The 27,910-nt window shown below is 44.9% G+C and overlaps 1 protein-coding gene across 1 annotated transcript in view; it reads left to right on the top strand.

Annotated features, from left to right (window-relative positions):
* The window catches only part of LOC1276733 (uncharacterized), a 117,518-nt gene that overhangs the window by 13,896 nt on the left and 75,712 nt on the right, over nucleotides 1-27,910 (top strand). The window contains exon 3 of the mRNA XM_061642553.1: nucleotides 3,039-4,276. The gene's annotated coding sequence lies outside the window, so the exon portion shown is untranslated. The remainder of the gene's footprint in view (nucleotides 1-3,038; nucleotides 4,277-27,910) is intronic.

The following is a 27,910-nucleotide window of genomic DNA, read 5'->3' as shown; positions in this document are numbered from 1 at the left end:
GCTCATGCTCTGTTTCCAGCGATCCCTGTGGAGGCGCCCAGTACTTTACAAAGGAGACGCCCGGTACTTGACGTCAATCGCAACGACATGTAGCAGAACCGCTACCGGTATTGTTGTTTCGAAAGCGGGCCTGTTATTTACTTGACGTCTTCCACCACATTGCACAACGAATTTGGCAAGAAAAGGGTTAAAAATTTCATGCGAAAATAATCTTCCAACGTCTCCCATTTTGCGGCTTGCGGTCGTTTATTGTTCAGCATGCAAATACAATTCGTTTTGTGCGTCCCATCGCGCGTAACATGACGCTGGTGGTTGTGTATGTGTATGTGTGTGTGTGTGTGGGAATGAGTATTTTTTCGCATATTTTCCATGCGCTCATGCATGACGAGTATCGTTTTGTCGACGATGATGGGTTGACGTTTTATGCTGGTGAAAAGCGAACGTGAGCAGCTTGCAATGTAGGCGAAGCAAACAAGCACAAAAACCCCACTGTGCTAGTTCCGGTATCGTGTTACAGGTTGGGCATGTGTACTGTTAAAATAAATATTGCAAGTTTGAAAGCACTTAAATGTTTTTTTTAATATTTTGAAAGGCTTTCTGCTCTACCGGTTTTTAGATAGTGAAGGGCTTCCGTTGTTGAAAATGGAATGTGAACGGTTGGTTCAAGTCTAGTATTTAGTTACACATCAATTTATTGGCCTGATTTCGTCAGAATCTGTGAGTGATAGAAATGTGATATAATTCATTGACAGAAAGATTTGTTTTACAATTCAAATAACACTTTTTATTATCAATAGGGAGCACAAAAACAGCTTGCATCACCCAAATAAAGCCGTTCATGTGTTTTGAACCATATTGCTGTGTTTGCATTATTTAATTCTTCCACAAGCAATTCACATCATGCGAAATTCCGATTCGAGCACCGGACACGAGCACATTAATGACGATTGTTCTCTTAATTAGAGCAAAATTCATTAACGAAACATGTTCAGCAATGAAAGGGGCCTCCCCATGCTCATGCTCCATCCAATGATAGGGAGCTGGCATTGTGACATTTTCAGAATTCCATCCCACGGATGGGAAGGCACGGGAACTGGTTGCAAAGGTTAAGGTAGCAAAGTCGAGCAAAGCGAAACACACGCGCGCGCGCGCCATCGGTATCGTGTGTGCGTGTTTGATTTGCTAATTATTATAGAAGACTAAACAAGCGCGTGGCAATACTATAACAAAGCAAACGGAGGAACGTGTGTATATATTTTCTAAATTATTTTAATAGATTCACTTTAATGATACATTATTTAATATTTATTTTGTTCACTGGCCTTTACAGCATCCGTTATAACATCGAAAACCCTCCCCTTAAAAAAATCAATTTCAAAGAGAGAATTAAAATGGTTCTATCAGAGAGCCCCCGTCCAAGCGCTGACTTACTGGCTTACGGATAATTAATCGAATTCTGTAGCGTCATCCATTAGTGCTCCGGCGGTATCGGCATTAAATCGTTTTTGTTTTGGTTCGTCTCCTGCCCGTCCGTCGCTGTCGCTGTTTCAGCACTCACAACCCGCCCCGCCCCGCAAAACGGGAAGATGGAAATTCCAAACACCGGTACGTTTGGTTCGGCTTTATCCGGGATCGACGGGCAAGCGATCGACTGATTGACGCAAATTAGAGTTCAATTTTGTGATTTCGCACCGAAATCTGGCACCAATTTGCGATTGCAAGTGCAAGGACGCAAGGGGGGAAGGGGGAAAGGGCAACAGCAGTTCACTTGATGAAGTTTGTGTGAGTTTAGTCATTTCCATTAGGATTAAATGGACAATCCAACGGCAGCAGCAGCAGCAGCAGCAGCAGCACTGGAATGGATGGGCTGTTCGAGCGAATGATTAATTGGAGTATTTGTGGAGCGCTCAATGGTTGAAGATGGTATGAAAAGCAAAAAAAAAAACCGGGGCAATGCAATTCGGTAGCTGATTTAGTTGAGTTGCATTTCCCGTGAGCGATTGGCCAGGGGTAAAGCGTAGAATAAATAACTCCACTCCCTTTTCAATTAATTGATCAAATTGAAGGCTTTTAGAGTGGCGGGCGAGAAATAAAGGAAGTGATAAAAGAAAGCTTTTGCTATTTGTTTCACTATCATTATCAAATGACATTCTCAGAAAAGAAGATTTAAAGGCGCTTGGAACGCAGGATTAATTGGTTGTCCCATTTTTATTTGCGTACAATTATCTTTGCCAATGAAGTGTTCTTCACTTATCAAAGGTTGTTATGTGTGATACATCAATCACTCGGCAATGCAAATGTGCGTTTCCCCTGCTGCTTTTGTAAAGCGGTGGAAAGAAAAGTAGCCCAAAAGCGGCGCCCGAACGCTGCTTAATTATCCGATATGATGAGAAATCAAACAAATCCGTTCAACACACTCAACCAACATACCCATTTTTTTTTACCATTTTAATGTTTGTTTGCCTCTTTGCGTGCAGCTTGTGCCTCACACTGGTGGACAAACGGGGAAGAGCAAACTGTGCTGTGATGATGCATAAAAAAAATCAACACCGACAGCGGATTGATGAAATGTGTTTCTGATTTATTCATTACCGCACCGGGGCGCGGCTGATGAAGTGGAAATGTTGCATTCCGGGCACAGCTTGGAGGGCACACACACACACACACACACACACACACACACACACACACACACAGAGACGCACACAAAAGGGTTGACAGATTTTTTTCCGGGGAGCTTATCCGTACGACAGCCGTTCGATCGTTAAGCTTTAATTCCCTTCCCGGCGGGAGAACGATGAAATGGGCAGACCCACGGGTTATTGTGATTGGACACTGATGAGACACCTTTTTCCGCAAAAAAAGGGGGGGGTTGAGTGAGCGGGATTGATGAATGGTAAAACATGCGATTTTCATTACCCACAATGAATACATATGGCAGACTTTGTTTGTTCTTGATAATCGTTTGAAGGTATTTGCGTTTGGATTGATCGAAAAAATAGTAAACCACCTCCATTTGTTTTGCTTTTTTATTACAGCTCAGTCTTTCACCACTGTGTGTGTGTGCTCCGCAGAGGTTGGTTAATCACGAGCATGAAGCACGCAAGGGCATATTGATGCACTTCACATTGCCACATTGCAGCGGCGGGCGCCCAGCTGTGGTCGAATTTTAATCAGCAAGCGTGACAACGACATCACCAGCAAGACCGGTAAGCTGATCGGAACTCATCGATGCGATGTAATTGAATGTGGTGACAGTGTGTGTGTGCGTATGTGAAACCTTATCCAAAAGGGAAGAGATCGATTTTTCCCCTCAGGAATTTAAGTAAAACTCCATCGAATGTACCCAGTTTGTGAAGAGACCAGCAATACCCAGACTGAAAGGAGCGTATTGATTGAAACCCGAAACCCTCGGAAAAGTGCGTTACGGTTTAAGCATCGTTTCCAGCACGTTTAACACTCTGCTAAACAAAACCGAAGAAAAGCACCGGAAAATTCGAGTGCAAAGTGCAACCATTGCGTAACGCTTGTCTTCTGTGTCTTGGCTGTCTGTAAGCGAAAAGGGTGTGAAGGCAACCGCCGCACTGAATTCCATCTCGAGTGCCAACAGTCCCCCTTTTCCCGCCGTGCCGAGCAGTGGTAAATGTGAGTGTGTGTGCGTTTAAATCAGTGGCAATAGGGCATGGGCACCGTTTACCATCTTCCCTGTTTGCGCGCGTTAGAGGGAAAATCCAAGCAATCCAAACCCCTTTTGGAACTGTGCAACCATGCAGCGCGTTAGTGTGTGTCCCTGATAAAGTGTGTACGTGTGTGTGTGTGTGTGTGTGTGTGTCGGAGTGTGAAAAAGTGTGTGGTAGGGAAAATGGTTAGGTGATATGGTTGATGGTTGAAAGTTGAAGGCAAAGCGAGAAATAGGCGATCATATTGTAGCCCAGTTTCCCAACCCAACCGGTTCCTGTAGCAACGGTGTGCTCATAGGTGCAGGATGAGTGCGTTCCCCGGTGACGGAGGGTAGTGGTGGAGCCCTCGAAGAAGAGAGGCGTTTGTGTGTGTGTGTGTCAGTGAGTGTATGGTGAACGGGATAATCTATTAAGTGGATTTATTATGGTTTAAATAAAGGATTATTAAGCAGAACGGTGATCGGTTAGGGAGCAAAATCCTTACACCACGAACAAAAGGTGTAACAGAGAGAGAGAGCAAGAGAGCAGTGAAGAGGACGTAAAGGAAAGGCAGCATCGGTACCATTACGTTGGGAAAAGCTGGAGGAATTTCAAAGGTAAGTTGTACATGTTTCCTTTCCTCTAGTGCGGTAAAATCGATCCACATCCCATCGAGCAAGGGGCTTTCGAGTGGTGCTCGGGTGTGCCGAGCTAGGATAAACCGTTTCTGATTGATTAGTAGTCACAGGAGGCAGCGGGCTTTGCACGGTTGAACGAGAAACAATCAATAAACGTTGCCTTTATAGGGTTTAGTTGTTTTTCCTGTTGTGTGTTTCGATGGAAGTTTTGCTCTTTTTGTGCGGCAGCGAAGAGCTCTTCTTCAATAAGCGTGGCCAACTCTTTTCCATCCGAGTTGAGCTGTCTGTGTTGTAAGTGACGTCATAAAAAGCGGTTCTATTATACCAGTCTTAGGGAAAGGAGCAAAAAAGAGCGAGACCGAAAGTAAGAGCAAACATAGAAAAGCCTACTTGCTCCAGTGGCAGCAAAGTTGTTCCATGCTGTCTGCGAAATCAGGGAAACTTTCTCAGCCCCTCAGCCCAGAAACCATTACGCTCGTAAACGAACACTTAAGCTAACCACATTATCGCACATTTAATTATCAATTTGTACAGTTACACAATCACTCGCTCTCTCTCTCTCGCTTTGTGGGGAACCCGCCAGGACAGAATCTGCTACAAGCCGCAGACAAAGTGGGTACAGACACGGAAACGGTGTCCTCCGCACCTGGACGAGATGTTTATTTGCCCGATAAGACCGACATGTCTTTCAGGGACGGCGCATTATCCACCCATCAGGGATGGCAACCATATCTCTCGCTCTCTCTCACACACACTCTCCTTCCCTCTGCATTCCCGCACGAGGTGATGGATCGGTGGAAATTATTACGGCAATATTTGTCAGGATATTATCATCGTACGCTCTGACGCTTCACGCACAATCGCACAAGGTCGAAGGTTGGGTGCGTGCTGGCATACCTTGGCAGGGCTGCAGCAAATAGGAAAATTATCTTCACCTACAAGATGCTTGCCGGTGTGTGTGTGTGTGTGTACCATCAGATAGTGGGTTTGGGTTGGGCAAGCTGCCGGCAAGCTGCTTTCAATGTTCTTGCTGCTCTTGTGTCTACTGCTCCACTGTTGACTGATTGCTGATGGCTTCTTGTGTGTTGTGTGTGAGGTTTTTCATTTTCCATTTCCTTACACACACACACACACACACAATGGAAGGAGAGCATGCTGGCCGAGATTTGATGCCCCCATTTTGTGTCGGTTCGTTTATCCCGCCTGGAAACGGAGCTGCAGAACGATTTGCGTAGAATATTGTGTGCAGCCTCGCCGAGACGGTTTTGCTTCCAGTAGCAATAAGCTGGCAGCTAGCGGCACTGGTTGACTGGTTCGGGGTACACTTGACCGAGCGAAACCAAGCCCAAACAGGCTCCACAGGGGCGTAGTATTCAATTCTCCCCCGATTCTTCCTCGAGCGTCAACCGAGCAAAATAACCTAGCCTAAAAGCATTAGCCAGCGTTCGTTCCGTTCCTGACCAATGGCAAGGCAAGGTGGGTGGGTGTTCCCTTGTCTACTATCCATTTATTATACTTTTTGCCTTCTGCTGTGGGCCTATGTGTTCGAGCATCTCTTGGGCCTTGCCGTGCGCAAGCATACATTATGCGGTTCCCGATGTTTTGCAAACTCGCAAGGGCATGCCTGGTAAGCTGTTTGCCCCGAAAAGTGAAGGATCGAGAAGGGAAGCGTAGCCACTGGCGCCCTCGCAGGGCAAAACAAATTCAATTTATTCTGACTGATGCTACTGATTGGAAAAAGAATAACTCAACGCACGGGATGAAGTACTTAAACTCTCCGAGGATGTGGTAGGGCCTATTTTTTTGAGCTAGTACCACTGGTGCTATGTTTGCGTGAGTCGGGCCTCGGGCTTCTTTTTGCTCCGGGCAAGATTTTCGTGTGGGAGATGATGGTTTTGACTGCTTGCTTCATTTTTGTTTTGTTCGCTTGCTCCCGAGCACGTTGAAACGTCGGAAGGCATCTGTCCATCTGGCACGCGGCAAGGTGGTGCGTGTCTTGCGAGTGGGACAGTGAGTGGTATGAGTGTGATATCATCCGCCTGAGAGTGGTACAGACCGAACGCACCGAGCACCAACGTCATGCATTTGGGCTGTGTTTGCTCCAACAATATGGCCTGTGCTTGATTGAGCGCAAAAAGGTAAGCACCGGGGGGGTTGGGACGGGCGAATCGTTTTCCATTAACGGAACGGGGAGGGCTTTAGCAGGCTAGGCTCTGAGAGCTGGCGGATAAATTCTAGCGGAAGTAAGACCACGCACAGTGGAGGTCAAATCTGATAGAACAGGCTCGTTTGCAGTAATGTTTCCCACTTACCAGAGCAATTACTTCATCAAGTGGTGTTCTATTTCGGTTTATTATTCGGTTACGCGTTGAGCGATGCTATCCGATGGAGGTTTATCGATCATTTTGGGAAGGGCTTTTTACATTATTTTCCCCCCAGAAATAGAAAATGGTGTGCTTTTCCTAGCTGCTAAATATAAACACGGCTGCTTGTACCCATTTAGCAGTGGTTCATTGGCGTAATAAAGCGTAAAAATCCTATTGCATACCCTCAATCCACGTCACACCCAATTTCGTTGTGCGGTTTGCATACATTTAGGCGCGCGATTGCATTACGACCACTTCAATGCTTGCTGGTTGGTCAGCCAAAATCCGAACCACAGCGTGTGTGTGTGTGCGTGTAACGATCGGTAAATTTAGTCTGACAGCAAGCTGCTTGACACCTGGACAAGCGGGATGTTGTAAATCGTTTCCATACATCCCGTCCGATTAGCGGGGCGTACCGCCCGGCGTATGAGATTAGATCACAACAACCACACCTGTTCGGTAGCCTTCCCAGACCCATCCAAATCGACCCAAATATTTTCCAAACCATTTGCACTCTGTCTATGTGTGTGTGTGTTTGTGTATGTATGGTAAAGCTTCAAGCCTCATCATCGCACCCACTGCTGATTGATCCAGGCCGCTCCGGTTGGATAATGTGTGTAGGCAATGCTAGCGAGGACCAGCGCCATCACAACCGGCTGATCGTTAGGCTCATCGCTGCCCCGTTCAGCTTTTACTCTTGCCGCTTGTTCCCTTTTCTACACCCACCCAAAATCGACACGGCGACCGGATCGGCTGTCGGCTGATAAGAAAATTGAAATTGACAGTGAACATGATGAAAACGGAAAATGGAAAATCCGGAATCGGAACATTTTGCGCCGTGATCCAATTTGTAGCGATCCAAGTTTTGGATGGTAGTTTGCTTGCCCGTGTGTGTGTGTTTTTTGTGTGTGTGGATGTGTGTTTGTTCAATCGTGTATAACGAGAGCATGGCCGAGAAAAGGGGGCATTAAATGTCAGCTAGAATAAGAATTACAGTCCTTGTCAATGGGTGTAACACAATCAAGCTGTTTGTGTCTTTTTTGGTAGGATAAAGGAAAGAACGGGGCCCTAGTTTTTGCTTTGCAACAGAAAAGGGCATCGCAATCATGTCAGGCTAAAACCATCTCCCTCTTTACGGTCGTAAACAACGCCCAACGCATATTTGTGGTTGATGTGCTCGAGCTCAAAAAAAAACAGGGGAAATGGAAGCTCCTGGCCTTTTTATTACTAACACCAGCAGCAGAAACTCAACCATTTTTAGGATGGAAAAGGCTTAGGTCCAGTTCCGGCTTTACACGGTGTTTTTTTTTGGGACCCCCGTACCCCAGTAGCATCAAAAACTTTAACCTCCCTCCTCCCTGATGAGCTGTGTAGTGTTGTTTATTGTTCTGCTTCTTCTTCGGGCTTCCTGCGTTGTTGGTGCCTCTCTTATGTTGGTACAACTTTTTGTTACACTGGCGCGGCAGGGAGTGAGCGCCTGTTCCTGTTTTACCCCCGTTTTCTTGAGGGAGTTTCCTCGTGCCATGGGGTAGGTAATTTTGTGCTCCTGCTCCCCGTAGGTGGTTCATATTCAATCGAAAACACATGGCAAAAAACACCACAAGGATGCACGAAGGGAATGCGAGGCCTATAAATCAACAGCATCGTAAAGTTGAATTGTGTAGGACCCTCCTAAATAAATCAACAGGATTCACAGGACGCTTGATGGGAGGCTGGGAGGATGATTTGCGGCGGTTTTGGTGCGGATGAGGAGATGAGTTTTCTGTTTGAACAGGTCGCTTCACCTGTCAGCACAGCGGCTGGTTGGGTGCCGCTTAAAACTGCTGATCTGGGATTGTATTTTATCCCAGTTTTAGGGATTTTGTAACTGTGGCTATGTCCATTCATTGTGCCACCGTGACGTTTCTTGAAAAAACGGCACTGCAAGCATTTCCTTCCCCTTGAATGATCATCCTAATTTATTGATCATAATTTTGTATGATTTAGAGACACGGCACGCTCTCTAATTCCAATTCGTTTCATTTATTGTGTAGGTTTTTATGGCCTACTCCGTCTCGTGGACTGTGTTAGAAAGAGGAGTAGTACTCCCGAACAAAAGCCTTGAAATAGGCTGGCACCCCGATGCAAACATCCGCCTATCTAACAATGGAATTTACCAAACAGGTCTTGCCACTCTTAATGAGAATCGAATTTCCCAAGAAGAGCATTGCTCACAAAATACTTGGAGGAAGAACTAGTTAACTACACTAGAAATTCTAACTAGATTTTATTGTGATTTCTAGGGTGTTCTTATCAGGAGCCTACGTGCTCCGTTAGGGATACCTACATTTTCTTGTTTAATTCTTGTTAAATTGACAATATTCCAACTGGATTCTGTTTGAACTGGTTTAATTGGGATTTCTGTCTAAAGGGAAAATACATGTAATGCGTGTTTCCTATGTATGGGCGTTATTACTTCATTGCCTAACTTGCGGGTGTGTTCTGCTTATCTCAAAATCCAAAACATTGGATTTTGTGCAGAGAAGAAAAAAAGATTGAGAAAAGGATAGGAATCGAACTCGTTCATCACAAACAGTTACTTTTTTATCCTCGCACAGTCCCATTTCCATATGGTTTTTATTCACGGAGGCCATAAAATTAATTAAGGACATAACCATTTTCCTCCTATTCATTGTTTGTACAGCGTCAACTCCTCATTCCATCGATGATAAACGCTCGCATGACAACGAGTGCTCAACCGACCGAACGATGGTCGCACCGAACGACACCAATTCGATATTATTTCAAGAACCGCCCCTGCACCACGTGTGTCATTCGCAAAAACCATAAGACTCCATCGGCCACAAGAGCAAGCTCGTGCACGCTTGCAGTGTGTCCTTTGGTCTTTCGAGGGCAAACGAAATCGTAAGATTATGTGTCCCACACACCCCACGCCACCTCGCCAGCCAATCAGGGCATTAAACGTGCTGGGCCCCATATTGCCATTGCCCCGAAGCGCCGCATGGTATATCAAAAGAAATTAACAAGAAACGAGAGATCCGACAAGAAGCTCCCGAGCGCAGGAAGGACTCATTTTATTCTATTAGCATTCCAGCATGCCCGTTCCTAACCCAGTGTCCCCGCTCCGTACTCACAAGGTTCATCGATCAATTCACGCCCCTCCTCCCCCTCTGGCGCTTGTTCAACGCGACCGAACGTCGTCCGATGTGTTGCCGAGGGTTGCTGCTTATGCATCGATAGCGCCATCATGATCATCGCTCGTCATCAACCGTTATTATGGAGCAGCTTAGGGAAGCTTGTGCACGAGGTAGAGAGAGCGGTCGTGTGTGTGTGTGTGTGTGTGTGCTTGGCAACAAAAGCATTCCTTAGTTCGACCTTTCGCAGCGAATCGAAGGAAGAAAGATTGCCTGTGAAAATGCGACGATGCCGGGCCATATGTTTCCGTGTGCGTCTTCCACCAGCCCGAGGAAGCGCTCTCGTGTTAGTTTTGATTCATTTGCACTCGTTATAAGATATTGCTCGGCTGTGTTTCTGCCCTCGACGAAGACGAGCCCCTCGAGCGGACGATCCGCTTTCTGTGGGACCTGTGTGGTGGGGAGGAGAGGGAATACTATAATCGTTTAGTTGGCACCCATAAAGTTCGTAGCAGAGAGTGTGTTACCGATTTTTGGTCCGTCCGTTTTGAAGAAAAGCAAAGTGGTGGTGGTGGTCTTTATGCATTGACATGCCGATGGATACTCCATCCACGTCTGAGGACAGTTCACTGCTTGAGTGGACAGCAAGCGTTACATGGAGAGCGTGTGTGTGTGTGTGTGTGGAGGGGGAATGTGTGAGCAAGCAAATGGAACACGACAGTCGGACAGATGGCAGAAGGCTCTTATGTTTGGCCGTTCTTGCCCGACCACAGCTCACAGCAGCACCGTTGCATTGTTTTTAGAAGACATACGCTTATGCTCTGCTCATATGCTCTCCGACCGAATGCGACTGCCCTCCGGGGGGGGGGGGGGGGGAATGCCCAGACATTAGCAGCTCCATAAAGCTCCCTTGTTTCGGTGACAGTGCCGGTGGGGGATTTTTGTTTGAATTTCGTTTTCTTCGTTGGCTCGTTTTGTGGATGCTTTGTGCCGTAGCCGTACCTTGCATTTGCAATTTATCATCTTAGCGAAGGGATAGAAAGTTGCTCGGTGTGTTCATTTTTACTGCCAACCCTGGGCTCGGGAGGAGCAGGAGGAAGCTCGCGGGGCAACTCGAGAAGTGGTACGCTGTTTGACGTTGTTCAATAATTCAAAGAAGCAGCAACACCGACCAGTCGCTCCAGTGGACTATCTTCTTGCAGTGGAGCTAGTTGGAAGTGTTCCCTTTGTCAAGCTGCATAGCTGCATCTTCCTGTCAGTGGCGTTGTGTGTGTGTGTGTGTGTGTGCATGTGTCTGTCATGTGGCAGAGTGTTAGTTTATCGACACATTCGACCGCCTTAATCCCGCTGACCCCGATCGATTCACCCTTTTGCTGCAGCAAAATGGCACTTAATTGTGTCGAGATTGATGAAAGTCTCAAACAAATCTGGCACACACTGAAGTGTGTGCAGGAGGAAGCAAGGAAGGGAGGGAGTCAAGAAACATTTGATCTTCTCAAACAAGCGCATTCATGTTAGGCGCTGAATGGAAGATAATTGGAAGCAAATGTAGAGCAAACTGGTGGAAGAGAGAGATTTTAGCCAGAAGGGGATACATAGAATATTGATGATTGTGAACAAACAATGGCCATTTCAGGTGAGATTTATGTGTGTGTGTGTGTGTGTGTGTGTGTGTGTGTGTGTGTGTGTAGTTCTTTTTTGCAAACATTGTGCATGATTTAATCGACAAACGGAGTTGATTTTGGAAGGTGTGTGGAAGGGTGGTTGTACAAAGCAAGCTCGTCTGTTTGTTGCACTTAAGGATAGGCAACAAGTACACTGTACACGGTCTTACGGTCTTGTATGCTGATTCAGTTGGGTAAGATTGAAAGGTATTAAACATAGGCATCAGTAAGTGTGATGTTGGAAATATAAAATCGCCAGACTAAGGGCATTCTCATTGATTTGGACTATTTGCACAACCATTATAGCATGTTAAGAGATTGAAAACATTTCTATTTGCTTAGGTTGGTGTGTTCTATTTGCTTAGGTGTGAGGTTGCTAATAGTGGGGCCCTTCACGTTTCTAGTTAGTTTTTTGTATGGAGTTTGACAGTTGGAGGCTGAAATCATGTAAACACTCCATACAAAACCACACAAAAAACTAGCTTGCAATTTTCACTCTAGATTATTCTAGCCTTAACACTAGAACCGCCGGACTTGTCAACCTTACTAAAACCGCCATATGGGACAATTTTGTCCCATTCGGTATGTGTACATATTTAGACATGTTTATTATTTCCTAAGGGTTTCATGTGGTAAAATAATTAATAAACTCCATAATTAGGTATAATAAATCTTTATAAGACGACGAACCAGTGCTACTAATAAAATTGCGCTAGAGTGTACGGTAGAATGCTTTTATGGACTAGCCGATTGAACATAGCGAAAACATAAGCACGTAGTAAGCAAGAGTGAAAGCACGTATGTAATTGAATACTTTCGCGCACTTTTATTGTTCTATTCGTATTGACATGCCTTGTCACGAAAACGCGTACACGCCAGTGCTGCCAGACTTGCAAAAGTACACCCGTCACTCGTTGATAGCAGGGATGCCAGCCATCACAATTAATTTTGCTTATGGGACAAAAATGTCCCAAATGGCGGTTCTAGGATAAAAATGAGTTTTTTAAAGAACCATATGGAATACAATTATTTTTATTAGCGCATTCGAAAGATCGTTCAAAATAAATAAAAGTCAGAAAATTTCAATGGTTTGTCACGACGGCAAGCGGAATAACACCCCTTTTTCGAGTGCGATGGGACAAAAAGTCCCATCGGCGGTTCTAGTGTTAAAGCTAGAATAAGATTCGAGTACCTGCTCGAAAACACGGTGTTTTTTACATTTACTCCAAGGTGCATTAAGGAGATCTCATGGCGGAATCTAGAATCAAAGTGTATGTAGTCCAGGTGGTCTCATAGCATGTTTTTCATAACCAATTTTGAACATCACTTTTGACAGGACGGGTGAAAATTTTTGCTCAAACAAGCTTTCTGGCGGCTTAACGAATACACAAAACACTCTTAAAATCTTCATTCAGAAGCAAAGGCGATAAAAATAAGCCTTCTAAATTTATACACCTTGGGATATACTCATACCTGTATATTATACCCACTTAGATAGCTGCTCGAAAACTGGTATACAATGCAAACAGCTGACAGGCTGAAATTTCAGCCTACAAACGTAAAACGGAAAGGGCCCCAGTATCAGTTGACTGCCGACTCGATAATTTAGAAGCCATCTGCTGAAAACTGCCCGTAAGATGCTCTTTAGATAGTAATTCCTTTGTTAAAGTTTGACTATGAACAGAGACCATTCTTCTGTACTGCAATAATATTAAACTCAACGTATTCCTCCAGTCGGCGTTTAGCTCATAAGTTTAAAGACACCAGTCACTCAACAATCAGAAAAAAGCACACAAAAAGCATGCCCCAAAGCATGTACGTTAGAAACATCCCTAGAAAGCACGAAAAAGTCTACATCGAACACTTAGTTACACTCAAAACATCGATCTGGTGTATGTGTGTATGTGTCCTGTTGGTGCAACTTTTCTTGCAGGATAAAGAGCGTCACGTCACTTGGTCGTTCCAGTTTGCACAAGTTAACTGTCACGCTTGTCGGCCTGCTGTGCTGTGTTGTCAGTTATTCGCAAACGGAGTTCAACTCACTTGAAAGTTAAATTGATAGATCTACTTTTCTCCGATCGATTTTTCCACTCCATTCCAACGTACATCGCTGCAACCTCTTTCTGGCGTTTCAGTTTTCCCCCCTTTTCCCATCGGTAAATGAATATTTTATTACCTGCTTATGACGAAAAACGAGTGCAACGAACACATATGTAGGCAGGGAATATGGTACACAGACTGTATATTTTCTCTCTCACACACTGGTCACGAATTGGGAAGCGAACCAGCACCAATACCAATCCATCATTATCCCTCAAACAGGGAACAGGGGAGCGGATGTTGCCATTTTGCCTGGTTGTGAAAATGCGTAGCAATAAATTTTATCCGAATGAGTTGCTTTTACTCAGCCATGAGTTTTGTCACATGCTTGGGGTGATGTGGTCGTCCGCCGGCCGGAGGCCGTGCGTACATTTATTACATCATGAGCAGCAGCAGCCAGCCAAGATTACGCACCGAAAGTCACCTTTCCCGGGCACGTACATCGGGCGTGCACTGTACATGAGTATGATAAATGAAACATTTCAATCACATTCATCACCGGTCCAGTGCGGGGATAAGTGCAGGTGGGGAAGTGGGAAGGTAAGCACTCTTCCTGGTTCATTCGTTTCCAAACGGGGGAGAACAAGCACAGATCAGAACGGCCCAAAAAACACAAAAAAGGCTGCACAAAATACACAGCCAGGGGTTCATAAATTTGTTGGAAACGGTGCGGAAATGGGGAGAGTTTTGCAGCTTGACTTGCCGTTTTTCTAATGAAGTGACCCCGATTCCCGGCAGCACCAGCTGGGAAGATGCTCGGTGCTCTGCAGGGTTGGAGGAAATTATTGAAATTTATCCCTATTACAGCGGGAAAAGGGTGGAAATATTGAACCGAGCCAAAGCAGTTGATCTCGGCACGAGTGAAGCTGCGAGCGCATTGTGATACCGGGAAGGTTCCGCACCGACAGGCAAGTAACGTAATGCAGGAATGTAAGCCAAAAAAAGGAAAGGAAAGAAAAGCACACCGAATGTACGGCAATGATTTATTCATGAGTACACATCTTGTGAACGTAAATAAGGAATGTGTTGCTAACGCGCCATGCGGCTGTACAGCGATCCCACGGGGAGGGAGAGTAGGACACAATGTCCCACAAACCGGAGTTGAGGCGCAGAGTTCGAAGGATAAGCCCTTCTGTTAGACAGGGGATAAAGGCGAAGCATGATGGAAAGCTTCCCTCGTTCGTTCGGCGAAAGAGTGGGACGATTTTGTGATGAAGTGGCGAAGATTAATGAAAAAAAGGAGTCCACGCTAAAGCGGACAACCAAGCGCGATGGTTGACTATGGGTTGACCGAAATTTAGCGAAAGGATCCATCTTTCCTCCCCTTCGTAAAGATGACAGGGGGGTACGCAGGACCGGAAAATCGCTAATGAGATATAAATTATGTCCCCAATTAAGCAAGGTCGCAAGGTGTTTCCGGCCAAACCGAGGCCGAGAGAGAGAGAGAGAGAGAGAGAGAGAGAGAGAGAGAGAGAGAGAGAGAGAGTAAGCGGAGCCAAGTGGGTTGAGTTGGGTTTGAAGAGTAAAAGAGGAAACCCATAAAATGAACCATTAAATGAGCAATTTTTTTATCTGGTCGCTTTGCACTGATGGTTGATCATGGCGAAGGGTATAATAAGGGAAGAATCTTTGGGTGTGGGCCAAACGGAAGCATTTGCCGTGACTCTTCCCCCCCTTTTTTCGGCCAACAGAGAACGATTTATTGCGGCATTGTGAACTGTGAATGTCAGAATATGAGTGATAGCACGAGGGGACATTGGGAGACTCAAGATGGGGAATCGAATGCTGGATGGAAACATTCCTATTCTCTGATTTCTCCCGGAAGTCATTTTTCCTGATTACTTTCTACGTTTGTCAGTGTGGTGAGAGCAGGGGTGTTTGTGTGTGTGGGTATGTTGTCATAAAACAGAACGCTGTGAAGTGCCCAGACCCTTGTGAATCAACTGTAGAGCATGATCAAAAATGAAAATCCATTACCCTCTTGTGACCGCTGCTCACTTGAGGAGAAGGAGGAGGTCGGAGCTGCTGAGCTCGAAAGTGGCCGAAACTGAAGCACGAGCGGCTTTCGGCCACGAACAATAGCTGGCAATAAAACAAATTGAACATCTTCAAGCCGTTTGTCGAACGACCCTTTGCTTTGAAAGGGCAAGAGCGGGCAGTACGCGGGTCGAATGGAAGGATTGAGGTGGAAGAAAACGAAAGAAGGGAGTGCGACAAACAATAAAAAAAACACTACCTCTCCTACGTCCCTTGTGTGGGGAAGTGGGGGTTTTGCAAACGGCAAAGGTGCGACGGAGAACACTCAAGGGACAGCACGGCACAGCGCGTGATGGGGTCGTTTTGTGCGCAAGAATTGCGTTTTTGTGTGAAAAATGGTCGACACTGTCCCGGTGGGTGTGTGCTCGATGGAAAGTGAAAGGGCTGTTTTTTTCCTGTGAGCGATAAAGCTCCCTCCAGCAGGACCGCGGCGAGGTGCACGACGTATTAAAAACAAACTTGAAAGTGAATAAAAGTTGTCCGAACGAGTCACGAAGGAGCGGTATAAACCGGCGGAGGGAGATCTTCTTATGATTTGTTTGAAGCCGTTCCCGTTAGAGGGCCCGTGTAACGACACTGGTGATTTCGTTGAAATATTTGCCGTGCGTGTGTGTGGGAGTTTTATGTTGTCAGCAAAGAAAAGCAAGGGGAAAACTTTTCATCTTTTAATCGTTGACGAGATGAAGTAAGCACCGTTTTTATTGAGTTGTTTGATAGTTTTTGGCCTTGTATGGCGATGAAATGCGATTGAAATCACTAGCCTAACCACTTCCGCTCCAAACCAACTGTGCTACTATCTATGTGTGTTGTGTGTGTGGGTGTGTGTTTATCAAAATGGGCTTAGTAGTGTTATCTTCCTTTTATATCGCCTCGTAATGCGTGTCTGAAGGTACGGGAGAACGAACGTTACCACGCGAGTGGAAAATCGGTCACGTTTTTCAGATGCTGCCTGCTTGCTAGCCCACCCGATATCGAAAATCCACTTTCTTCACTTTCCCAACCACTAAAGACGCCAGAGAGTGTATTGAGCCTCGGAATCCACTCTCTCTTTCTCCCTGTGTGTCTCAGGATCTTCCCTCCCAAAACCTACAGCCACCGTAAACCCGGAATGATGGCGTCATAAAAATAAATGAAAAACAGAATCGTAAAAAAGCCTCCCCTCCCACCCCCTCGAAACGTATACATCACTGCCACCCTCCGTGGGAATGGACACTCTATGTGTGTGGTTGGAAGAGGACGGGGGAGATTAAATGTGCCACCGTATTGTGCTGCTGGCCGGAGAAGAAGAACCAGCACCGATTGGATCGATTTTGAAGTTTTTCCCGCTTGCTGCGTTTGCTTCGGGAAGCTTGCTCCGCTCTAATCTGTTTGTAGTTAAAGTAGGCGGTTTTTGGCTATCCCTTTTTCCCCCGGGGTGATCTCCTGCCATATGAGGGGGGCGGTAGTTTGCGTACCAGGAAACTAGGTTTGTGTGCGTAATAAAGTTTGACGGTAGGTCTATTTTAGTGGCCCAACCGAAACATGACCCAAAATACATGGTTTTGGAAGTAGCCTGTTTTGTAGTGTTCGTGTTGAAGGAAGTTGTTTCCTTTCTCTCTCCATATCTCACTTGTTAAAAAAAACTCGCAGGCATTCTTTCCCACGTAGTGTATGTACACTAGTGATGTGCTCTTTGGAGAGCACTCACGGCTCCGATGCAACTCCGGCAAAATCGGAACCTAATTTCACACGGAGCCGGAGTCATCCGGAGTCGTCCGGAGTTGTCTGGAGTCATCTGGAGTCGTCCGGAGTTGTCTGGAGTCATCCGAAGCTGTCGTCTGGAGTTGTCTGGAGTCATCTGGAGTCATCTGATTTCATTCGGATCTGTCATTCGGATTTATCCGGAGTTGTCTGAAGTCATTCAGATACATACGGAGTCAGCTGGTGTCGTCCGAAGTCATTCGGAGTCGTCCGGAGTTGGAATCTTTGGACTTAATAAAAGTCGAAGTCGTCCAGAGTTGGAGTCATCCAGAGTCATCCGAGTTGTCTGGAGTCATCCGGAGTCATCCGAGTTGTCTGGAGTCATCCGAAGCTGTCCGAAGTTGTCCGGAGTTGTTTGAAGTCGTCTGGAGTCATTCAAATTCATTAGGAGTCATCTGGAGTTGTCTGGAGTCATCTGGAGTCATCCGAAGTCGTCTGGAGCTGTCTAGAGCCATCTGGAGTCATTTTGAGTCATTCATATTTATCTGGAGTTGTCTGGAGTCATTCAGATTCGTCCAGAGTCAGCTGGAGTCGTCCAAAGTCATTCTGAGTCGTCCGGAGTTAGAATCTCCGGAGTTAATCGAAGTCGAAGTCGTCCGGAGTTGGAGTCATCCGGAGTCGTCCTGAGTTGCTGAAGTCGTCTGTAGTCATCCAAAGTCGTCCGGAGTCATATGGAGTCGTCTGGAGTCATCCGATGTCGGAGTCGTCCGGAGTCATCCAGAGTCTCTTTAAGAAGTGCACGCACAAAGCACAAAGGAAGAGGAAAAAGGCATCAAAGTCTGAGTTGGCACCAGATTTTTAACCCAACTTTACCCATCACTATTGTACCCAGCAGCACCAATGTCATTGCCTACATTTGAGCTGAAAATTAACCTTCACAGCAACCGTTTAACTCCAACGGGAGTTAACCTTTCTGTTGCGCTCTGTGGCTATAGGGTTTTGGCCTGCCCCTAAAATTAATAGTAAAGTTTCACCTTGTGTGCCACAAAAAGTGCGATGTTAATCGGCAGCAGCAGCACCACGGTCAGGAAGAGTAGCACTCCCAGAAGGTTTCCGGGCCTGCGGAGTGACACCGAAAACAACTCACTCGCTTTCGGAGACAGTTGCTGTTCGTTAGTGTTGTGTGTGTTTAGTTCCCTATGAAAGTCTGGTCACCGTGACCAACAAGGCGTGTGTGGGTGCTAAAACGTGTTTGTGGGGCACGGACAAGCATATCTGATGACATATCATTTCAACTTTAACCGGCCCAGTTGCCTAGTGGAGGATGCGCCTCGTTTCGAATGTAGCAATTCAATTCCCATTGAGGGACGGTCCCCGGCAGACGAGGCTTCATGAACTAACTCATTCATAGAAGCAGCCCGGCTAAACAAAATGCCGGAATGCAATTGCCACCCAAACCGACCGACCGGCCGTATTTGTGTGTCTGTGTGTGTGTATGGTAAAGAAAGACATTTCATTACATGGTACGGCATCGTGTTTCGCTCCGGAAAATTGCCTAAACGCGTTCCAAACATTCTCGAACTGGTGGAGGTAGTGTATGTTGCCGGAGTTATCTCCGGTTTCTGTGGCGTAGCAGCAGTACTCCGCTTCAGTGGAGGAAGTGCAGGAAGAAAAGAAAGCAACAAAAACCCCAAAGTTGTGCCCAATCAAATTTGCATGCAGCTGCACTGGCACCGACAAAATGTGTCACCGACTGTGTGTTTTGAAGATGTGTGTGTTGAGCTGTGGAGCGCGCGCAACACAACCGAAACCGAGAAACAGTTCGCCTCATTTCGCCCCCACGGGAGAGATGAATTGGAGCTTGTTTATGCTGCTGTTTGAAGTGAGCTGGGACGCTGTGTGTGTGTGGGAACTAAAGGCAACGATAGTAGTCGGTAGTTGACACTGTGTTGGAAGTAAGTGCACAAATGGGTGTGAGAGGGGTGCTTAACTGCTGCAGAGCGTTTGTCGGACGACTTGAAGCGTGGTTGGGATGGGTGAGAGGGGACGAAGGGAACACCATTTGCATTGGTGCAGAAGTTTAAGCGCGCGTTCCCTTTTCTGCTGCCTTTTTGCCGAGGTGTTGCCGGACCTCTCTACCTACGGGTGGAGAGTGTTAGGATGTCTGTTTTGCATCTCAAAGGACACCACCGGGGCAGTTCTGGATCGTATCGTACGAGTTTTTGCTTTTTTTCGGGGGACATGGAGACGCTTTACAAAAGTGTTTGCAAATCCAGCCCCATCCAACGAGCGGCAAAGTAGGACAACAGTCCTCCGGTATTCAGTTCGCTCAGTTCGTACTCCTGCCCCGCGAGAAGCGTCTTGGGGTGTGAAGAAAGTGGCCCAGTGGCTGGGTTGGTGTGAGGTGGTAGCTAAATTTGGGACACCTTTACCTCGTTTGTGTTTGTGTTGTTTGTGTGCGGTCTGTGCACACTATTTGGTGTGACGCTACTGCTTTGTGGTGTCCTTTTTTTGTTGCCAAAGTTGGATCGTATGAAAGGATCTTTGTAGCTCTGTTACGTAGCTAAGCTTTAGAAGGCGATGACGGCTGGAATTTACTGGAGATTTACGCTATTGTGGAATCGATTTTGTTTTGCTTACCAAATCTAGGGAAGAAAAGTATGATTGAAAGAGCTTCAAGCAATGAAAATACAGCGTTTCTTCAAATCCCAGTGTGATCTAGATAAGAGAGGCACTTATCAGTGAGATAGCTCGATGTTGTAGATTAGCAAGCAAGTCCTTCAGATTAATAGTAGAATGGTCTAGTGAGAAAGAGATGTTAAAAACCTTTGCATTTGATCATTACTAACGGTCGTATTCAGTTGAAGCTGGACAACGTTTCTAGTTGTTTCTTTGTTTTCAAATAAGACACATATGACTTATTTCCTGTTGCAAAATTACTTTCCTATTGCTGCATTCTAGAATATATGTTAGAAGATCGATCTTATGAATCAATTATTTTACAACATAAGAGATGGTTTACATCAATGATTTTACAACAATGGTTCGTATCTTGTCAAGTTCATCTTATGCAGGTATCATCAACTTGTTAAGGGTAAAAATAAGCCATAGTCAGTCGATTAGGTCCCACAAATAGAGACAAGGTAGGCTGAGCAGGCCGGTCCCATGGTACAGTCGTCAACTCGTACGACTTAACAACATGCCCGATATGGGTTCAAGCCCCAAATGAACAGTGCCGCCATACGTAGGACTGACTATCCTGCTATGGGGGGAAATTAATTAGTCATGGTAAGCCAAGCCCACAAGTAGTGGGACAGGCAGGCCTTAACCGACAACGGTTGTTGAGCCAAAAAGAAGAAGAAGAAGGCTGAGCATAATGTATAGGGGTTTTGTATCAACTAAATGTACACATATTGAGAGGTTACAACATCTTCTAAAAATGTTTTTGAAATATTTGAAGAGGAGAAGAAAAGAGTAGATTTGTTCCTGTGGTTTCGTTTGAAAGGACCAACAAAGTTCATTAAACTGAATAAATGAAATAATGAAATCTTAAATCATTCCTTCGCATCATAAAATAAGAAAGAAAATGCCTTAATGAATTGGCTTTTTTATGATAGAAATATCAGCTGTTAAGTCAACCGCGACTGGAGAAGAATCAAAATTACCCGAAAAGCTTGGGGTTGCTATGCATCTTTCAACTCGATCCAAAACTCTGTAACGTTGTAACATTGTAAGGAACGCAGCACAGACTTTAATCCTTCTACTGTTCCCTGTTTCTCACAAAACAAAGCGCACCAAAATCACAATATGAAAACTTTAAAATGAAGAACCGCCTTTACAAAAGCAGCCACACGGGCTTGACCTATTTTTATCCGTTTCCTCGCTGCTTTTCCTGCATGTGTTTGTGTTATTTGCGCGTTTGTGTGAGTAGTGACAAATTGGATTTAAGGCGCGCATTCGGCCCGTACACTGGGGGTAATATTTTACATTATTCGTTTCTATTTCATTCCCCACTGCTTTTGCTTTTGGTTGTTTTTATTACGTTGCGTTTCGTTTCGTTTGTTTCCCGCACGATTCAGCGAAATAGTCTCATTTTTTGTAGCTCTCTCTCCTCTTTCACTCTTCCTGTTTGTAACACAGAAGGTCCTAGTTGTGACATTTGGACCCTCTTGGTTGCCAGAAGCAGTGGTACGTTCTTACAAACAAAAAATATGACTAATGTAAGAACGCTAGCTGGCTTGATAGCTGGCTCTATCTGCCAAAACACGATAGACTCCCTAGGTGGGGATGGGTGGGGTGGGGATGAGAAACCAAAAAAAAATCCACCAAAAAACGAATGATACCATTCCGTTTCGCGCAGCTGTTGATGTGTGTACACGTGCGTTAAACGAGTTACAGATATGATTTTTTTTTTTGGGGTTTTTGGGATTGGGATTGCTGGGGCAAAGCGTTTTCCCCAGTTTTTTTGTCTTCCGGGGGCTACACGATTGCTATTGGCGCTATGCGCACCGTGAAAAGAAAGTTTGATAGTGTTTTTTTTTGTATTTCTATTCTTCTTCTACCCACGTTGCTTCCTGTCACTAACCCGAGCTATCGTTGATCACGTGTGTGTGAGTGTGTTTTTGGAGGGAAAGCCAGAAAACTGTTTGTTTCACTTCTGGCGGTTGCTTCCTGTTCTAGAACATTGATTTTTTTTTCTGTTACGTCCTATATTTTTTAACAAACTCTAATGAAATCGATGTCAAAAGGTAGGCGAAAAGAAAGTAAAAAAAACCAAACACAAAACGGTCATAAATTTTCATTTCATGAAGTTTATTTTTCGTCAGTTCATGGTTTGGTAAGGTAAGCAAAAAGAGAGAGAGGAAAAAAGACACCCCTTACAGCTGTTACCAAACGATGGCGGGTACAGGAAGTGGGTGGGAAAATAGCTCCAAAAGGTTTTTTTGTAGTAGTGAAATCTACATCCAAATCTAAGGCACACACACACATACAGAATTATAAAAGGAAAGTGCGTGGATGGTCTGTTTTATATTTGGGGAGCAGCAAAAGAGCTTCTTCCCTCTTTTATCATCAAGATACGAGAGGAAAGGTTTTACATCCGGCAACAGTTTTTGTACAGTTGGTTGGTGGCTTTTTCCCTCCTGTCGCCCCTTGTCGTCCTGTTGGACACACTACTGGGTGACTCGCAAAACTGAACAATGGAACACATTAGTATTAGGTAGAAGTTCATTAAATTTACAAGTCTTAGGTAAGTCTGCATTCCTCGTGTACATAGCATTATCAAAATTTAGGAAAAGTTATTTGGGTTTCATCATCCCTTTAAACGATGATGAGCTTTTGCTGTTGTTGTTGTTGTTTTCACCACAGTTAATTAATTCACATTGAAAGATTTTCTTAATTGGAATTTGTGTTTTTTTTTTTGGTTTTTTTGCTTCACCTTTCACTTTGTTTTCTTGCTAGTCCAATAAACTCGTTTAACGGCGGGACGGCAACGAAAACACAACCGGGACGAGCGGATCGATGTAAATGAAAATTAACCCTCGCTTGGTTTTCGTTTTTGTGTTTTGTTGTTGTTGTTGTACGGGCATACAATATGATTTCACCTGTATTGTAACCCCGCGAGAAAGCATAAAAGGATGGTCCGTCCGCGTGTTGGTGTTTCTTTTTTTTATGATCCTAAGAAAACCCTTAGCCATAACGGAATCTCGTCAAGCTTTCGTTGACGATGCAACAAACACAGACAGAAAAAAGTGGACAAATGGAACACACAGAAAGGACGAGAGTATATTTCATTTCGGACAGCTTCCATCTCTTCGCGCGGAGCCCTGCGAGCCTGCAAACCGTCGACCCTTCGGTTGCCTTTTCAACCTTTGCGCCAAAACCGGATGTTCCGTTCCCGTCGAGTCACGCCGTGTTGGCCGTGGGCCCCCTACGCCCGTGTGGGCCCGGGTGCAGTTTTGCTTATTTATTTGCCGAGCCCCGGACGCGATGCTTCTGTTTATTATTTTTCGGCGCACATTCCGTCGTATATCACTCGCGTACCTTCAACATTACGAATGAAGTAAGTGGCGCCCACCACATCATCCACCCGGTGAGGGCATCAAAATTGAGGGCATGAGGTGGAAACAAGCGGAGGCCCTTTTCATGCTCCACCAGCCGACCCCACGGTCGTGGTCGTCGTTCAGGTGAGCGCTTTTGTGGGGTTGAACCCCCATACAAACCGATAAAACCCCAAACAGCAAGCTGCAAACAGGGGTCCCCGGAGTTGCGCGCGGAAAAACGGGGCGAGAAAGAAAAGGAAGATTTATGTTTATCTGACGGAATTTGCACCCAAACCTGAGGGAAAAGGAGGGGTAAGGGCGTTGGGTTTGTCGTTATGCGGGGGGTTTTTCTTGCCCGCACCGTCCTGCCAACTTTCGGCCAACTTTCATGCCGACGTCATTCGAGATACTTAGTCGAGAAGGGATTTAGCCCACCATTTTGTTTGCCATTGTTCTTATGCCTTCACGTGTGTGTGTGTGTGTGTGTCTTTGCTGTACCTGAAGCACCAATTGGTAAATGAAGACGCGAGAAACTAATTCCCAAATGTCTCCCAAACCCACGAAGGAAGTGGCGGTGTGTTTCTCGTGGTTGGAGCAAACTCCGGTATTGTCCGGTGGGAAACTCACCTATAAGAAACCATTGCATTGTATGAAAGAGGCATGAAAGGAGAGGCAGGAAGCCTAGTTCCTGTTTCTCTTTCGTATCTGATACCGTATCTAATACCGCAACACTCTCCCAGAGCGCCCGGGCAGCTCTAATGAAGGCAACAATAAAACTCACCACCGCGTTCGGAATGGTCGGGGAGCAATCGGGCTTAGGAAATCGAAATAGACGGCCACAGTTGGAAAGGATAACAAGTGCTAAAATAAAATACTTTTACTACCCACCCCATTGCGGTGGTAGTTTGTACTTTGGGAGGAGACACCCCCGCGACTGAACACACAGAACATTCACAATCCAGCTTTGGTCGGTTGAGGTGGCTTCGCTCGCACAGGTAACCGCGCACATGCATTGTTTGCGCAAATGTTTTATGTACGATTGGAGGTTTGTACCTCGCACTGGTTGGTTGTACTGCTATGTGTTTGTGTACGGGTGCCATAAACCATTCGGAACCTACAGTCGGACATAATTCAGCTGATTGGGACGCTATAATCCGCCAGATCAGAATCAATTCACCACGGTACATTGGCGAGGGGGGCTTGGGGGAGCGAATCGTAGGGCAATAATTCGTGGAAAAAGAGCTTATTATATGAGGGCACAACATCTTGTTTCATCGTGGGTGTTGGTGGCTCTGTTTTTCTACCTATTACGGCTGAAATTGTTTGTGCGTTTTTGAGCGCGATGACAAAATGAATAAAAATGGAAAAAATGGGTACAGCAAATTTCGAGCAATACGAGCGAGACACGGCTTGGTGTAAGGGAATTACATTTTTAGTATGATATTTTCGAGAATTGTGACACGAGCGGAATAAAAATGTATCGCCGGAAATAGTGACAGTAAATATGGTGGAATTAGGAGCTGTAAATTTCACATTTATTGGTGAATGTTCAATGTTTCTAAAAACACATTCGGAGAATCAATCGTTAAGAGATCTATAGTATTGATTGAGTAGATGAGAGATGGTTATGAGAGAGTAGATTTTTTGGAATATATGTTACAAGTACTTTTGCAAAAAATTGCAAGTACTTTTTCTTCTTCTTTTGTCACAATAACCGATGTCGTCCAAGGCCTCCCTTTATCACCAATGGGTTTGACTTTAGGTGACTTATGCGCGTTACCCATAGCGGGATGGTCAGTCCTACACAGCAAAATGTCTCATCCTGTTTCAGTAAAGTTTTTTGCCGAAACGGTTAAGTAATAGAATATTTTACTGGATTTAGCATAAATGTCATGTTTGTACTGATTTTCAATAAAACAACATACTGAATTCATTGCAGTAATACACATTTTACTGAAAATCAGTAAAATTAGTGGGAAATTATTCGTTTCCCTGAATATCAGTAGAACAAATGACTGAAAATGCAGCAATTCATTCTGTCGAATTGACCTGTCAGTCAGAACTTCAAAACAAAACAACACGGTGTCCTCTTGCTCATGATGAGCAAAACGTTGAATTGTTGGTAGGGACTTACAGGCACCCCGATAAAAATTTTAGTGATTCACCGGCTGAAATTTCGTGGCGTCTGTGAGCGGTTACTGAACCAACAAAACTTTTTGTGGCAAAAAAACAGTATAAGAACTGTATCAAATAACCAAAAATACGGATGAATACGAACTGAGTGACTGGCAATCTCTGCGCATCAATAGAAACACTCAATTTAAAAGAAATATTTCGTCACTTTTTAATCACTGCCAACTACTAAAGAATCAGTAATATGAGAAAACGGCTTTACTGTGATTTCAGTAACGAGCAGTCATTTTGGTGAGCACCGAACATTACTGAATGATTCAGTAAGCACGTACTGAAAGAATTACTGAATCTGAATCAGTAGTCATTACATAAAAATCATTATGTAATGACTACTGATTTTACAACAATTAATTGACAGAAGACTGAAGAACTGAAGACGGAAGAACTAAAGGCTGAAGAATTAAGGTGAAACGCTGAAGATGTTGCCTAAGCAATACAAAGCAGAATGGTTCTTTATTGTGACACTTCATACGATCGCACAGTTGACATTATTATGGTCATAATCCGTGCGAATAATTTTACACTATGGTCATGTTAGAGGTCAAATTTGCCGGATTTTACAATTAGTAGAATTTTACTGAACTTCAGTCTAAAAAACGTTTTCTGTGTACCTATGGGGGCACGGTCGAATTGGGGCTTAAACCCATAACAAGCGTGTTGTTAAGTAGTATAAGTTGTTGTTGACGATTGTACCACGACACTGGCAAAATTTCAAGAGTTAAAAATTGTTTATTCACTAACAATGATTCCTAACATTTCGAATCAAACATCGACTTGTATATTTTAATTTAAAAAAAAAAACTCTATCATTTCATCATATTCAAGCTTTCATATTATTTAACTAAAAGCATGCATCTAGTAAATTTATTCATGAAATGTGTGTAAAGTATTGAGATCATTTCAGCGACTAAACGTTAACCTATATGTGAAGTAGAAAATTTAAACCCATAAAACATCGCAATGTTTGCAATCAAACCTCAAACCTCAAATTCCAATCTGTCCAATGGACAAACCTGTTTACGTTCACCATAATATAATCAATTGTAGTAAAGGAAGCAAAAAAAAACTAACCTCCCAGAGCGGCTACATTACAGCGCGCTTCAGCACCAACAAGCCTACCAACGAACGAACCACCCATCACATCGATCACAAAAGATGACGCTAAGTTAAATGAATCCAATCATCAGGCTGACACCATCCAGCTCGATCAGTTCGGTTTTACTGCCACTTTTGTTCTAGATCCACTAGAACACGTGTGTGTGTGTGTGCTAAGTAACAGCGGATGAGACGTTAACAGTTCTTTCCTACAAAACACACGCAAACACACAATCACAATAGAACGAGCCGAGTGCAGAACGCCATCGATAGAAATGAGTTTTACCTCTGCTGGTTTTGCGCCCGTTTTCCAATCGCTCGTGTTGGTGGATGGGAGGAAAATCCAGCCATCGTGGGGTGATAAATTGGATTGTGCAATTTATCGGCCATTTGCCTGCGGGAAGTGAGGCTGTCCTGTGTGCGACCGTCCGTTTCCCGGGTTTCGGGATGCAGAAAACCAGAAGCAAAGCAAATCGTTCCAAGCCTCCCTAGAATGTGGCCATTGTTTCACACAGCGCTCCAGTGGGAGTGGAGTTTTTTGCAAGGTTTCTATGGTGTGCTTGTGTGTGTGTGGGGGTTACCGTTACGAAAAGCATAAGCTGTTCGTTCTGAAGGTTCGGATGAGAGGTACTCCCATTGTCAATGACGACATTCACAGCCCATTCCGAATCGAGTCTCCGGGATGGAAGACAGAGTAAGAGAGAGAAAGAGCAGAGTGTTGGTGCTTTTATGTTAAGACTATTGCGACAGTTTAATGTTCCACCTTCTTTTTTTTTGTCCATCCCACTTCCTCCACGTTGTCTTCAGTTTTTCCCCCCACCTTACTAAGGTCGTATGATATATATTCGATTCAAAGCACCTCGGCTGGAGGTCGCTTACGACACAGAAGGTTTGTTGGGGCTTTGCTGTTTTTTTCTCTCCCCATTTTCTTACCGGGCTTCCCGTGTATGTTTACTTCCATTATCGAGCCCGAACCGTTTGTAAAAGCGCACCTACCGAAGCCGGTCGGTCCTTCCTTTCGTGGACTATACAAACACACACACACACACACACACGCACACACACACACACACACACACACACACACACACACACACACACACACACACACACACACACACACACACACACACACACACACACACACACACACACACACACACACACACACACACACACACACACACACACACGCACAGAGAAGATTTATGAGTGTGTTTCTTCTGTCAGGCCGTAATCGTTATGTTTTCTTGTCGCCCGGTAAGTAGGTTTTCTGCCAATCTCGCTTCTCGCCCCGGCCTTC

This window comes from Anopheles gambiae, chromosome 2, assembly GCF_943734735.2.
Source record: "Anopheles gambiae chromosome 2, idAnoGambNW_F1_1, whole genome shotgun sequence".
In the NCBI taxonomy this organism is placed as follows: Eukaryota; Metazoa; Arthropoda; class Insecta; order Diptera; family Culicidae; genus Anopheles; species Anopheles gambiae.
Note: the sequence above shows the minus strand (reverse complement) of the source record. Positions and strands in the feature narration are given on the sequence as shown.